The 16,090-nt window shown below is 44.2% G+C and overlaps 4 non-coding genes across 4 annotated transcripts; all 4 read left to right on the forward strand.

Moving 5' to 3' along the window:
- Nucleotides 1-11: 11 nt before the first annotated feature.
- Nucleotides 12-84, forward strand: TRNAV-UAC. The gene has a single exon. It is a non-coding gene; the product is annotated as a tRNA-Val (tRNA).
- A 5,081-nt stretch (nt 85-5,165) lies between these two features.
- Nucleotides 5,166-5,239, forward strand: TRNAS-GGA. The gene has a single exon. It is a non-coding gene; the product is annotated as a tRNA-Ser (tRNA).
- A 1,807-nt stretch (nt 5,240-7,046) lies between these two features.
- Nucleotides 7,047-7,119, forward strand: TRNAF-GAA. The gene has a single exon. It is a non-coding gene; the product is annotated as a tRNA-Phe (tRNA).
- An 831-nt stretch (nt 7,120-7,950) lies between these two features.
- On the forward strand, nt 7,951-8,024 carry TRNAF-GAA. The gene has a single exon. It is a non-coding gene; the product is annotated as a tRNA-Phe (tRNA).
- Nucleotides 8,025-16,090: the final 8,066 nt, after the last annotated feature.

Here is a 16,090-nt window from a genome sequence, read left to right on the forward strand (position 1 = left end):
TCCCGCGTAAAGGTTCCGTAGTGTAGTGGTTATCACGTCTGCTTTACACGCAGAAGGTCCTGGGTTCGAGCCCCAGTGGAACCAAGCCGGCAAGGCTTTTTTTAAAATTTCTTAATGATGGAAAAGAAAATACGAGGTACCTATCGTTCTCCCTTAATTTTTTTTTTTTTTTTTTTCATTTTTCTCTACTTTTTGGCATGTTTTTATCGCAGAAGCGTAGTGACAGATACCCTCTCCTTCTATCCCCACCGCCCTCGCCCGACCTAGGAAACTGCAAAAGTTGGGGTCTGGCCGTGTTGTAGTCCCAAGGGCCCCCTGCTCCGACCGGGTCCTACCCCCACGTCTCCTTCGGTACTCGAGCAACCTACGGAAATCCAGCGCTCGTGGGAACCAACATCACCCGGCGCCGCCCTTCCCCTGCAAACCAGGGCAGCCCGGCCCCCCAGAGTCTCCAACTAAAATATAGTACAGAAGTGCTTTGACTGCAGTTCTATTATTAAGGTTTATTATTATTATTTCTACTACTAAATGTTTTTTTTTTTTTCATTAAACTCTAAAATACAGAGCAGAGGGAAAAAATAGTCCTTTTCTTTGTAGTACTGCAGTAGAGTTTGTTGAATAGACTTTAAACAGACCGTCGTCTGTTTAATGAAGAATAAAAAAGTATGAAGAACCCATGCATAGTATAGAGTAAGCGTCAGGCTTGTGGACACCCCCAAAATGCTAACTGATTAAACATTACTCTAATTCCTTTTTGTTCCTCTGTATTAATTCATTGCTTTTGAGGGGGTGGGAAGGCTTATTGTTATCTTTTTGATATTGACCTTTTTCATCTTCGACAAGAGGAATGAAGTAAAGGTCTCTGGGACCCTAGGGCATTGAGGTGGGATAATGGTGGCCAAGAACTAAAAAGGGAAGGGGAAACTCAATATTTTTCTCTGCATTTTTCCACATTGTTTTTGTTCATACAGTGGGTAAATTTGTGTCCATTTCTAACTCAGGAGTGTAACACGATTGTCCCTGTTGTTACAATCACTTCATTAACGTTTTTAAAAAACCATCTTAACTGTTTTTAAGTGTATAGTTCAGAAATGCTAAATATAATCACATTGTTGTGAAAAAGATCTCCACAACTTTTTTATGAAACGCTGATCTATTAAGCAACTCCCCTTACCCCCATCAACTTTATTCTTAATGGCTGTACAATAATAATAACTAATAATGTTAAACATTATATATATATATAAAATCCCATTTAAGCCTCAAACTAACTCTATGAAGTGAAGTGAAAGTCGCTCAGTCTTGTCCGACTCTGCGACCAGGCCAGAATACTGGAGTGGTAGCTGTTCCCTTCTCCAGGGGATTTTCCCAATCAAGGGATCGAACCCAGGTTCCCACATTGCAAGTAGATTCTTTACCAGCTGAGTCACAAGGGAAGCCCAAGAATACTGGAGTGGGGATAGCCTATCTCTTCTGGAGTGGGTAGCCTAATCCTTTAACTCTATGAAGTAGGCATTATTTTCACCATCTTCCGGAGGAGAAAACCAAGGCACAGAGACCTTACCTATCTTTCTCAAGGCCACATTACCGCTGGTTGAGCTGGGATTTGCATCCAGTCCAGTCTGTCTTGGGAATCTGTGCTCTTAACCCTGCTTGGTGTTCTGAATCCCCACCTTGATGACCACGTAGTTTGTTTCCAATTTTGTCTTATTATAACAACACAGCAATGTAAATCTTTGTCTGTAACTGACCCCCCTCCCAATTTACTGTTTTCCAGAGTAAATATGCATAAACATGATGCCAACTTGCTTTCTGAGAGGGGAATCCATGTCATTTTCATAGAATTCAAGAAGTTAGTGCTTACTTGGCAGGAAATTGCTCAAGGTCACCCCCTAGAAGATGATGGCAGAGAAAGGATTAAGACCTGGGTCTTCTGATGCTAGTTTCTATTTTCCTCCTCTGCTTCGCTTACATTTAAACATAGGATAAAGCCAGTATCTTCCTTTGCTAAACCGACCTCAGTTGACATTAGCTTCCTCTCTGAGACTTCTTGTTGAGGCAGGTAACTATGTGGGTTAATTTAGCGGGGCTCAGCCAAAGCCCTAAGAACTAAATGGAATAAGATGCTTAATGAGGCCAGTGCTCAAGTTAAGCTTCTGTTCCTAGGAAAGCTCTCCACTTTGATAAGGAAGAGCAGCAGCCAAGGACAAGGGGAGAATGCCACGCAAGATAGAAGGCTTCTTGTTTTTACTTCTCTTTGGCTATGAAGGTATGTGCTATCAAACCATTAGCACTCATTAAATACTTAATAATGCAATTGAATTAATAATATAGCTGATTAATAGAAATGCAACCAGAATAATTAAAATATTACTAATTAGCAAAGGATGCTAATTACTTAATATGTGTTATTAATGAACAATAGTTTTCTTTGTGTGTTGAGGTCCTCTTTGTCTCACCATTGGCTTTCAGGTTCTGTGAGGAGCCTTCTAAAGTTCAAAGGATGCTAAAAATGGGACAGAAAGAAGAAAGGGTCTCAAAATTGTGTAAAATAACTATAAATTGCAACAATTAAGGAAGTCAGGTATATTCTTGAAAGTTTTTAGGAGCCAAATTTGGGTGATGATAGAATTTAATCTTCCAAACCAGGACACTACTGAGAGTGGCAGAGGATGCTATTAATAATTCTACTGGGACAACAGGTGTAAACCAGCACTGTCCCAGGCAAATCGGGATGTGAGGTCACCCTAGTTTAAATATGGATTAACATAACATGCCGAATACCAATGGACACTAATAGAAAGCATAATCCAACTGAGAGTCAGGAATCCCCAAAGGCTCAATACACTCAATCATTTTAAAATTTCTAAATATAGCCCTGGCAGAGTGAAATGCTTAATTAAGGAGAAATTAAAGGCAAATCTCTAAAATGTCATCCAATTCAACTTTTAAATTCGATGTCAATCTTTCAAATCATGCTCTTTCATGGCTCTCTCAACTTTCAAGGACCCATCAACTCATAATTCCTTTTTAGGTTTTTCCATACATTAGAAATTGATTCTTTGTGGTCTCTGTATATTTATGCGTGTTACAAGAAACAAATAAGGAGGGCAGGAAGAAGGAGACTTCACTCTGCCAATGACCTGGTAGACAGATATGACAAAATTCACACGGAGTCAGAATTCCTGATTTAAATCATTTTCTTCTCTACTCTCTCATTATTTTATTGGTAGAATACTCACTTTCATGATTCCCCAATCTTACAACTTTTGTTATTTAGTCACATTTCTCAATATTTGGGAACACCTATAAAAATATAACTCCAAGGCTATTTTGCAAACACCTAAGATAAATTTTTAAGTAGGGATCATTTAGATCAATTGTCTGGTTGCAAATAAACAATTGCAATTGTTCCCTTGTAGTTAAGAATCAGCAACTCCCCCAAGGACCCCTTAAAGATGCCTTGAGATAGGTATCATAAGGAGCTGGAATAGCTCAGTTGGGAGAGCCTGAAAACCGAAAGGTCCCGGGTTCTGATAGAATCAGTGTTTTCATTCACTTGGATGTACTAAGTGAAGTTGCTCAGTCGCGTCCGACTCTTTGCGACCCCGTGGACTGTAGCCCACTAGGCTGCTCCGTCCGTGGGATTCTCCAGGCAAGAATACTGGAGTGGGTTGCCATGTTCCTTCTCCAGGGGATCTTCCGACCCAGGAATCGAACCCAAGTCTCCCGCGTTGAGGGCATATTCTTTACTATCTGAGCCACCAGGTATTGCAATTGTTCCCTTACAATTAAGAAGTAGACACGCCTTTGAGAAACTCGAAGTTACGTTGAAGAGAGGGTTACCAAGGTAGCCGGAACAGCTCAGTTAGGAGAGCGTTAGACTGAAGATCTAAATGCTCCCTGGCTTGATCCCGGGTTCTAACAGGGTCAGTGATTTCATCTACATACAAGGAAAGGCGCAATTCTTGCAACCTCGCTATCTGAGCTCTCTCAAAGAGCAAGTGTTTTAGCTTACAGATAGGCAAGAACACTGGAGTGGGTTGCCATTCCCTTCTCTCCCGAAGATCTTCCCAAGCCAGGGATTCAACTCCGGTGTCCCGAATTGCGCGCATACTCTTTACTATCTGTGCCACTAGGCATTCCAATTATTCCCTTATGATTAAGAACCAGCGACTCCTCTGTGAGAAACTTTAAGATACGTTGAGGGGGGTAGTTTCAGCAAGGAGCCGGAGTAGCTCAGTTAGGAGAGCCTTACACTGAAAATCTAAAGGTCCCGGGTTCTGGCGAAACGTTGTTTTCATCTACATCCCAAGGAAAGGCACAGTTCTTGCAACCTCGCGATCTGAGCTCCCTCAAAGAGCAAGTGTTTTAGCTTACTTACAGCCAGGAGGAGTCCTACAACCAGTGAAATAAAAAGTTAGTTGCACAGTCTGACTCTGTCTGTCTGACTCTGTCACTCCATGGACCACAGTCACCAGGCTTGGACTGTCTGTGGAATTCTCCAGGCAAGAATATTGGAATGAGTTGCCATTCCCTTCGCCAGGGGATCTTCCCGACCTTGGAATCGAACCAATGTCTCCCGCATTGCGGACATATTCTTTACTATCTGAGACATTACAATGAGGAAGCAGGGACACCTCTGAGAAACTGTTTAAGATACATTGAGGGTGGAACTCGCTAGGGGGGCCAGAATAGCTCAGTTGGGAGAGTATTAGACGGAAGATCTAAGGGTCTTTGGTTCGATTCTGGGTTCTAACAGAACTATTGTTTTCATCTACATTCTTGCAACCTCGCAATCTGAGCTCTCTCGTTGAGCAAGTGTTTTAGCTGTCCGTGGAATTCTCCAGGCAAGAATACTGGAGTGGGTTGCTATCCCCTTCACCAGGGGAATCTTCCCGACTCAGGAATCGAACCCATGTCTCCTGCATTGCGGGCATATTCTGTACTATCTGAGCCACCAGGCATCGCAATTGTTCCTTTACAATGAAGCAGCAGCGACTCCTCTGAGAAACTCTTTCAGATACTTGGGCGGGGCGGGGCGGGGCGGGGCGGGGCGGGGCGGGGCGGGGCGGGGCGGGGCGGGGCGGGGCGGGGCGGGGCGGGGCGGGGCGGGGCGGGGCGGGGCGGGGCGGGGCGGGGCGGGGCGGGGGGGTTCGCCAGGAGCCAGAATAATTCAGTTAGAAGAGTGTTAGACTGGAAATCTTAAAGGTCCCCGGTTCGATCCCGGTTTCTGGCAAAGCAGGTGTTTTTGTCTCCATCTCAAGGAAAGGCACACTTCTTGCAACCTCGCGATATGAGCTCTCTCAAAGACCTGTTTTAGCTTACATCCAGGAGGAGTCCTATATCCAGTGAAAGAGAAAGTTAGTCACACAGTCGTGTCCAACTTTGTGACTCCATGGACCATAGTTCACCAGGATCCCTCTGCCCATGGAATTCTCCAGGCAAGAATACTAGAGTGTGTTGCCATTTCCCGCTCTCCTGAGTATCTTCCAGACCTGGGGATGGAACCCAGGTCTCCCACATTGCGGGCATATTCTTTACTATTCCAACCACCAGGCATTGCACTTGTTCCCTTACAATTAAAAACCGGTGACTCCTCTGAGAAACTGTTTAAGATACTTTGAGGGGGGGTTTCATGAGCTAGCCGGAACAGTTCAGTTAGGAGAGCGTTAGACTGAAAATCTTAAAGGTTCCTTGTTCGATCCTGGGTTCCAGCGAAGCTACTGTTTTCTTCTACATCCCAAAAAAGGCACACTTCTTGCAACCTCGCTATCTGAGCTCTCCTAAAGAGCAAGTGTTTTAGCTTACATCCAGGAGGAGTCCTATATCCAGTGAAGGAAAATGTTAGTCTCACAGACGTGTCCGACTCTGACCCAGTGGACCACAGTCCACCAGGCTCGGTCTATCCATGGAATTCTCCAGGCAAGAATACTGGAGTGGGTTGCCATTTCCCTCTCTCCTGAGGATCTTCCGGACCTGGGGATCGAACCCATGTCTCCCACATTGCGGGCATATTCTTTACTATCTGAGCCACCAGGCATTGCAATTGTTCAGTTAACAGTGAAGAAGCAGGGACGCCTCTGAGAAACTGTTTAAAGATACACTGAGGGCGAGGCTTGCTAGGGGGCCAGAGTAGCTCAGTTGGGAAAGCGTTAGACTGAAGATCTAGAGATCCCGGGTTCTGGCAGAGCCACTATTTTCATCTACCTCCAAGGAAAGGTGCAATTCTTGCAACCTCGTGATCTGAGCTCTCTCAAAAGCAACTGTTTCAGCTGTCTGTGGAATTCTCCAGGCAAGTATACTGGAGTGGGTTGCCATTCCCTTCGCCAGGGGATCTTCCCGACCCAGGAATCAAACCCATGTCTCCCGCATTGCGGGCATACTTCTTACTATCTGTTCAGTTCAGTTCAGTCGCTCAGTCGTATCCTATGAACCGCGGCACGCCAGGCCTCCCTGTCCATCACCAACTCCCGGAGTTCATCCAAACCCATGTCCATTGAGTCGGTGATGCCATCCAACCATCTCATCCTCTGTCGTCCCCTTCTCCTCCTGCCCTCAATCTTTCCCAGCATCAGGGTCTTTTCAAATGAGTCAGCTCTTCGCATCAGGTGGCCAAAGTAGTGGAGTTTCAGCTTTAACATCAGTTCTTCCAATGAACACCCAGGACTGATCTCCTTTAGGATGGACTGGTTGGATCTCCTTGCAGTCCAAGGGACTCTCATGAGTCTTCTCCAACGCCACAGTTCAAAAGCATCACTTCTTCGGCACTCAGCTTTCTTTATAGTCTAACTCTCACATCCATACATGACTACAGGAAAAACCATAGCCTTGACCAGACGGACCTTTGTTGGCAAAGTAATGTCTCTGCTTTTTAATATGCTGTCTAGGTTGGTCATAACTTTCTTTCCAAGGAGTAGGCGTCTTTTAATTTCATGGCTGCTATCTGAGCCACCAGGCATTGCAATTGTTCTGTTAACAAGGAAGAAGCAGGGACGCCTCTGAGAAACTGTTTAAGATACATTGAGGGCACGAATTGCTAGGGGGCCGGAATAGCTCAGTTGGGAGAGCGTTAGACTGAAGATCTAAAGGTCCCTGGTTCGATCCCGGGTTCCGGCAGAGCCATTGTTTTCATCTACATGCAAGGAAATGTGCAATTCTTGCAACCTCGCGATCTGAGCTCTCTCAAAGAGTAGGTGTTTTAGCTGTCCTGGAATTCTCCAGGCAAGAATACTGGAGTGGGTTACCATTTCCCTATATCCTGAGGATTTTCCCGACCCAGGAATCGAACCCATGGTCTCCCGCATTGCGAGCATATTCTTTTACTATCTGAGCCACCAGGCATCGCAATTGTTCCCTTACAATGAAGAAGCAGCGACTCCTCTGAGAAACTCTTTCAGATACTTGGGCGGGGCGGGGCGGGGCGGGGCGGGGCGGGGCGGGGCGGGGCGGGGGGTTCGCCAGGAGCCAGAATAATTCAGTTAGAAGAGTGTTAGACTGGAAATCTTAAAGGTCTCCGGTTCGACCCCGGGTTCCGGGGAAGACACTGTTTTCGTCTACATCCCAAGGAAAGGCACACTTCTTGCAACCTCGCGATATGAGCTCTCTCAAAGAGCAAGTGTTTTAGCTTACATCCAGGAGGAGTCCTATATCCAGTGAAGGAAAATGTTAGTCGCACAGTCGTATCGGACTCTGTGACCCAATGGGTCTTAGTCCACCAGGCTCTGTCTGTCCGTGGAATTCGCTAGGCAAGAATACTGGAGTGGGTTGCCATTTCCCTCTCTCCTGATGATCTTCCGGACCTGGGGATCGAACCCATGCCTCCCACATTGCGGGCATATTCTTTACTATCTGAGCCACCAGGCATTGCAATTGTTCCATTAACAATGAAGAAGGACGCCTCTGAGAAACTGTTTAAGATACTTTGAGGGGTGGGGGGCTCATGAGTTAGCCGGAATAGCTCAGTTAGGAGAGCATTAGACTGAAAATCTTAAAGGTCCCTGGTTTGATCCCGGGTTCCGGCGAAGCTACTGTTTTCTTCCACATCCCAAGAAAGGCACACTTCTTGCAACCTCGCTATCTGAGCTCTCCTAAAGAGCAAGTGTTTTAGCTTACATCCAGGAGGAGTCCTATATCCAGTGAAGGAAAATGTTAGTCTCACAGACGTGTCCTACTCTGTGACCCAGTGGACCACAGTCCACCAGGCTCGGTCTATCCATGGAATTCTCCAGGCAAGAATACTGGAGTGGGTTGCCATTTCCCTCTCTCCTGAGGATCTTCCGGACCTGGGGATCGAACCCATGTCTCCCATATTGCGGGCATATTCTTTACTATCTGAGTCACCAGGCATTGCAATTGTTCTTTAACAATGAAGAAGCAGGGAAGCCTCTGAGAAACTGTTTAAGATACATTGAGGGTGGGGTTTGCTAGGGGGGCCGGAATAGCTCAGTTGGGAGAGCGTTAGACTGAAGATCTGAATAGTCCCGGGTTCTGGCAGAGTGAATGTTTTAGCCTACACACAAGGAGCAATTTCTAGGAATCTTGCGATCTGAGGTCTCTCACAGAGCAAGTATTTTAGCCTACATCCAAGCGGAGGCATCTATATCCACTTGTTGCTCAGTTGTGTCTGAGTCTTTGCTTGCCCCCCCACCCCCATGGACTGCAGCACACCAGGCTTCACTATCTTCTGAGTTTGCTCAAACTCAAGTCCTTTGAGTCAGTGATGCCATCCAACCATCTCGTCCTCTGTTGTCCCCTTCTCCTCCTGCCTTGAGTCTTTCCCAGCATCAGGGTCTTTTCCAATCTGTTGTTTCTTCGCATCAAGTGGCCAAAGTATTGGAGCTTCAGCTTCAGCATCAGTCCTTCCAATGAATATTCAGGACTGATTTCCTTTAGAATTGACTGGTTTGATCTCCTTACAGTCCAAGGGAGTCTCAAGAGTCTTCTCCAGCACCACAATTCAAAAGTATCAATTCTTCAGCGCTCAGCCTTCTTCATGGTCCAACTCTCATATCCATACATGACTACTGGAAAAACCATAGATTTGACTAGATGAACCTTTGTCGGCAAGGTAATGTCTCTGCTTTTTAATACGCTCTCTAGGTTTGTTGTTGCTTTTCTTCCAAGGAGCAAGCATCTTTTAATTTCATGGCTGCAAGTCACCATCCGCAGTGATTTTGGAGCCCAAGAAAATAAAGTCCGTCATTGTTTCCATTGTCTCCCCATATTTGCCATGAAGTGATGGGACTCAATGCCATGAACTTAGTTTTTTTAATGTTGAGTTTTAAGCCAGCTTTTTCACTCTCCTTTTTCACCTTCTTTAAGAGGCTTTTAATTCCTCTTCTATTTCTGCCATAAGGGTGGTGTCATCTGCCTACCTGAGGTTATTGACATTTCTCCTGGCAATCTTGATTTCAGCTTGTACTTCATCAAGCCTGGCATTTCGCATGATGTACTCTACACATTAGTTAAATAAGCAAGGTGACAATATACAACCTTGATGTACTCCTTTCCCAATTTGGAACCAGTCCATTGTTCCATGTCCATTTCTAACTGTTGCTTCTTGACCTGCATACAGATTTCTCAGGAGGCAGGTAAGGTGGTCTGGCATTCCCATCTCTTTAAGAATTTTCCACAGTTTGTTGTGATCCACACAGTCAAAGGCCATAGCATAGTCAATGAAGCAGAAGTAGATATTTTTCTGGAATTCTCTTGCTTTTTCTACATCAAGGAGGAAGAGCAATTCTAGCAACATGACTATCTTATAATTGAACTCTGATGAGCTTGGCACTTGAGCAAAGGGAAATAGCCGCAGTGAGAGTCCTTCCTTCTCACTTATATGCATAGCGATTGCAAAGCCCTGTGGATCAGGGCTTCCTAGGTGGCTACAATCCATTGGGTCACATAAGAGTGGTACACAACTGGAGCAACTTAGCATGAGGGGTTTGTTGTTATCCTTTTACTCCTTGCTCTTTTTTTAGCAAGAAAATCTAAACAGAGCCTTTCAAGACTTAGCTCCCAATACCCTTGGTTCTCAGACACCCACAGGGCTCACCCTCAGATTCCTCTTGTGATTGGCATTGAGATTCATTTATCCATTGATTCATTCAAGAATCCATTGATGTCATTTTAAGAATCCATTTCTGAGTTTCTGCTATGATAGGCCAAACAGTGTGAAAGAACTTGACACACCGGGCAGATCCTTATTTTTGCTGTGCCCACTCTAAAAACTTTGTTCTGTGACCCCTGAATGGGAATAAGCCCTAGAAAAGACTATCATTTTTCAATTACATCCACACAGTCAGGGGATAACTGTAATAAAAGACACTGTCAGGAGGCACAGAGGAGAGCACTCTCTCCTGTTCTATAGCTTATCAGTGTTTGTGCCTGGCTGGGGAGCTCCAAAAATTTCCACAAAGAACAGAGAATCGCATCTGTCCCGGTGGAACAGAATGTGGTCCAGCATGTAGGCTTGAGACACTTAAATCTCTTATCCACCTAACACATAACCTGGGCCCTCCACACTCACAAGGCATCAAAGGAAAGCAGCCACCCCAACACTCAGCTTGGCAACCTAGGTGTGCTCTACCCTGAGCTACAGGGGTATGCCAGGAGAGAAAAAGCAGGACACAACTGCTGCAGTTAATCAGCGTACAGTTCCAGAGAGAAATAAGGCTGCTACACAGGGGAAAGTTATATCCTACAGGACTGGGAGCCTGAAGACAAAGGATCTTTGTCTAATTTACGCTGCTGTTTCTGTTCCACGACTGCAGTGGCTCCTTATTATGGTGAAATAAGGTAAATGGATTGATTCCACTTATGCATTGGATGAAGGGTCATTTAGGAATACACATATCATCATAATAAAAGCACTACCTGTATCTGTTTAAGGACCCATCAACTCAGGCTTCTATCTATCTTCCATTATACATTTTGGATTCAATGCTGAGGATGATTTTTAAAACATCCATCTTACTAAAGTATACTGTTCCACTGTTTGGTTGTGGCTAGTATATAAAAACAAGTCAAAAAAAAAAAATCACTAAGCCTCATCTCACAGGTGAGATAAGCCTCATCTCACACCTTCCTTGCTGGTGTGTTAGCATCAGGGATAGCAGATTATTATTTTTTTCAAAGCAGCTTTATTGAGATGTAATTTACATACCATTAAATTCATCCATTTAAAGTGTGCAATTCAATGGTTTTTAGTGTATTTACAGATTTGTGGAGCACACAATCTAACTTTAGAACATTTTCATCATCCCCCAAAGAAACCAAGTAGACATTAAGTGCTCACTCCCCATTTCCCCCTCCCCCAAGTCACTGGCAACCACTGATTTACTTTCTCCTTATAGATTTGCCTTTTCTGTACATTTCATTTAAATGGAATCATGCAACATATGGTCTCTTGTCTTTCACTTAGCATATGTTTTTGAGATTCATCTGTGTTGAAGCATGTACAGATAACAGATTTACCCATGAATATGTCTGTCGCTTAAAATAGTAACACTTTCATACCAGAAGCAATTTCCTTCTTTCTTCTTCACCAGAGGGACATTACTGCAGCCTGCTACATCTTATTCTTGTTTCTCAAGTAGATTGGAAGCTAGTTAAAGACAGCTTCTATCATTCATAATTTTATGCCTTTCTCTTCAGCTTCACCTGTTTCCATGGGAAGGAAAACTCCATATTTAGTAAAAGCCAATCAAACAAACTGAAATAGTCTTTCCTAAGTGTGTCTAATGCACACTTTGCTTTCTGGGTTTGCATTTTGAGAAATAGGCATGCTTGAATTTTCTGGCTGTGGTAACAAGTGTTTCTCTACGGAGTGGGCCTTTGAGCAAAAGGGCAGAATGCTCTTATATTGCCAAAATCTAAGGCTGGTGAGTGGCAGACCCTCTGGTGGAAACCTGTAACCTGGAGGAACCCCAAAGATGATCTGAGTGGGGAGAAAAATAGGCAACCACGTAATCAAAATCTTGTCCTTTTTCCTTTAAAGGCTGACCTGTTTTGCTAATCCCAACAGTGTTATTTTCTGGTATTATAAGTTGTCACCAAACACGCTTTTTGCCTTTGTTCGCCAGCTTGGGGTGATTAAATCATTTCAGGGATGACAGCAGCCACGTTGCTGCTCCCTTGGTGACAGCTTTTCCTGTAAAAGGCTTGTTGTTCCTTCTCTCTCTGCTCATTTCCATAAGATCTGGTGCCTCAGGACCCAAGGCTGCCTGCAGACAAACACGTTCTGGGGAGAGGAGCCCAGGCAGGGACACAAAGGCAGCAATCTGACTGAGCACAGATGGCTCTGCAACCAGGCCTCCCTCTTGGGTCTCTTCCTCTCCACAGGTAGAGCCCCTCCTCGCCCTGCCCCTTCCTTTTTGCCTTCTGCTCTGTTGCTGCGCAATGCAATTCAGGGCCCTCTGGGGGAGCACCTGAGGGCCCGGCTAGTGCAAAGGCCCTGAACTCCGTGACCATTACGGGCTTCATCCGAAATCTGGGTTTGCTCAGTTGCAGCCGCGTAGACCCTCTTCCCGTGACAGGACACGGCTTCCAGGCCAATCTGACCTGGTTATTAGGGCCACTCTATTAGTGACCAACTCACCTCACCTTTGGTCTCCCAGGGCCTATTCTGCCAACCCAGCAGGTCTTGAGGATGGGGTGGAGCTGAGTGCCTTCTGCATTAACAGTCCCATATGCCTCTCAGAACATCTCTATCCCATCTGCCCAAATCCCTGTCCCCCTAGAGCCTTCTCTTCCCCTAGTAAATGATGGCTTTATCCTCCCAGGCACTCAGGCCTTGAACCTCTCCTCTCTTTATTTCACACTCACTTCATTTGTCAGCAAATCCTGTGGGCACTACCTTCCAAAGAGTCAGAATACAGCCACTTCTCATCACTTCCACTGCTACCACCCTGTGGCCAAGGCGCCATCGTCTCTCGCCTAGACAGCATGCCAAGCACCCACCCACCCGAGGTTTTTACATGCTATTGGCTCTGTCCACAGGTATCTCACCTCCCTCAGTTCTTTGCTCCAACATCACCTTCTCAGTGAAACCTTCCCTAAGCCCCAAAGTACCATTCCCAGTCCCTCCCCCCAACCGCCCGCATCTCTGTACTTTATTTTTCTCTACAACAGTCACCATTCTTTTATGTACTATATATTTTATTCATTAATTCACTATCCCCTAACCTTCCCCCCACTCACATTAGACTTCTAAGTTCTAGAAGGGCAGGTGTTTTTTTTTTCTGCTTTGATTACTGCTATATCCCCAGTGCCTAAATCTGGGCCTGGAATATAGTAGATGCTCAATGAAAATTAATGAATGAATGCTTTGGGATCAGTCATTATGAGCTATCTTTGCTATCAATTTCAATAATTGTACTGGTGCTTAGATAAACCTGTGGACAAGAAAGACCTAGGACACAAAGGCCAGAGTAAGTGGTGAGTTCTACATGAGGGACTGAAAAAGTCCTCTTCATAGGGAAGGGGATAAGCAGGCAGAAAAGTTGGGAGGGGAAGGCATTTGAGGCCAAGAAATCATGTACAAAGGCATACAGGCATGAAACAGCCTGGCACATTTGATGAACTGCAAATATTAGAGAGTGCAAAAAATAAATCTGCAGAGATAGGCAGGAGATAGATCATGGCAACTTAAAGGACACATTATTATACCCATTTTAGAGATGAAAAGTGGAGAGATGCAGTCCTACAACTAATGTCAGATGTGAAACTGGGGCCATGATAATGGGAACCCACCAAAGGATTTGGAGCAGGTGACACAATCAGGTTTGCCTTCTATCCCATTGACAGCATAGAGGATGGATGAGGCAAGGTCTCTCTTTAGGAAGGAGAGTATCCAGGGGAGAGAGGGTGGGGGCCTAAAACAGGAAGTGGCAGTGGGGGTGGAGAGGAAAGATGGCCCATAATAGACACTTGATGTGGGGAGTTAGGAAAAAGAGGTGACTAGGAGGAGTCCCAGATTTCTGGATGGGGTGGTAGGTGAACAGTGGAGCCATGCTGTAGGATAAGAAATAGAGAAAGCAGAACAATCTGAGGAAGGATGTAATGAGTTCAGTGTTTAAAAAAATTTTTTCCTAAAGTATAATATACATACAGAAGAGTATAAGTAACTGTACAGCTCAATGAATTTTTACCACTAAACACACCTAAGTAGCCAGCACACGGATCAAGTAACAGAACTTGACCAGCCTCCCACACACCCTCCCTGGGCTTCCTCCTTGCTACTCCCTACCCCAAGTATAACCAGGACCCTAATGTCTAGTGGCATAGATGACTTTTGTACATTTTAAATGGATTCATATAGTATGTCCACTTCATCTGCCTTTCCACTCAGCATTGTTTGTGAGCAGTGGTCATATTGTGGCGTGGAGTTGTAGGTCATCCATTTTCATTGCAGTAGTGTTCCACTGTATGAATCTACCACGTGTATCCACTCTACTCTTGATGGACATAAGAGTGTTTCCAGTTTGGGGTTTTACAAATATTGCTGGTACAAATAATCTAGTATTAATACATGGTTTTGTTTGGCTTATTGGATATCTTCCTGTCGCTATCTCTTGCTACCTAAAACTGGACCCAACCAAGTGCTGGCTAGGTCATAAAGCTGGTGGGGTATAAGTTGGTCTAACTTCTTTGAAAAAATCTTTAGTAATTTGTACAAAGCCTGGACATATATGTGCCCTATGGCCCAGGAATTCCAGTCAAGTATTTACCCACTAGAAATGCATACATATGTTCTCTGACAAACAAAAACATATATTATATAGCACAGGGAACTCTACTCAATACTCTGCAATGGTCTATATGGAAAAAGAATCTTAAAAAAGAGGAGATAGATGTATATGTATAACTGATTCACTGATCTGTACAGCAGAAACTAAGATGACACTGTAACTCAACTATGCCACAATAAAAATTAAAAAAATTAAAAAAGAAGCCCTTGGTAACTTCCTTTGCCAGCTCAGGCTTGCCCTCCTACCAAGATGATACTCCCTAGTTACACTGCTACCTGAGAGGGTCAATTCTGCCCATAGCAGGTGGACCAAGGAGTCTCTAGGAATGAATCATCAATGGATAAGGCCCAGGAGAGACAGCAGTTTGTTGACCATAGCTGAGAGGTAGTGCTGAATTTGCTCAGGATAAAAGTTATGCCCCCTCGGCTCCCCTTACGGCCTATGCATAACCCAGCAGGGGACTCACCGTGTGTGTAGTCCAGTGATCTGTCTTCTCCTGGGTCCTCAGGCCCCTTGTGGGCAGAGAGCAAGGCTTCCATTTCAGAAAGCACAGGCCCTGGAGCAGAGCCAGGCTCACAGTGGACACAAAAAAGTGGTATGTGGAAGGATACATATTATTTAAAGAAAGGCACAATTTGAAAAAACTAGCTTTATAATTCTAATGAAAATGATGAGACCACTCCTTTACTCTCACAATCTGAAAGTTTTTGGTGGGCATCAGATCAATTTTTAGACAGGAAAGTGGTTAAGGAGGGACTTTTATATCTACTACCTATACCTGGGTTCTGTTTGAGATTTTTATAATAGGTATGTGTTGCTTTTATAATCAGAAAAGAAATAAAGGAATTTGTTTTGTTGAAATAGGAAAATGGAGCTTTGGTGCAGTAAACTAGCACTGTCTAATGGAACCTTGGGTGATGATGGAAATGTTATATATCTGTGCTGCCCAGTACAGGAGCCACTAAGTCACATGTGGCAAGCAAACACTTGAAATTTGGCTGGTATGACTGAGAAATCGAAACTTTAATTTTATTAATTTAATGAATTTAAATTCAAATAGCCACATGCGAATAATGACTACTGCAATGGACAGTGCAGCTTTAAGCAATCAGCTTATGCTAACAGAGACAAACTCTTTTCCTATTAAATTGTGTATTCACTCTATTTATTCATACTTCTATAGAGATAGGTTAAATGTTAGTATTATGTTAAATTTTGCAGATTTTCAATTTTTCCACATCATTTATGTGATATTTATACTTTGACTATGGTTTGATATTTCCTGTAGATAACAAACCCAAAAAAACTTAAAAAAAAAAATGATGTCCTAATTCTAAATC

The sequence above is a fragment of the Cervus elaphus genome, chromosome X (assembly GCF_910594005.1).
Source record: "Cervus elaphus chromosome X, mCerEla1.1, whole genome shotgun sequence".
NCBI classification, from domain to species: Eukaryota; Metazoa; Chordata; class Mammalia; order Artiodactyla; family Cervidae; genus Cervus; species Cervus elaphus.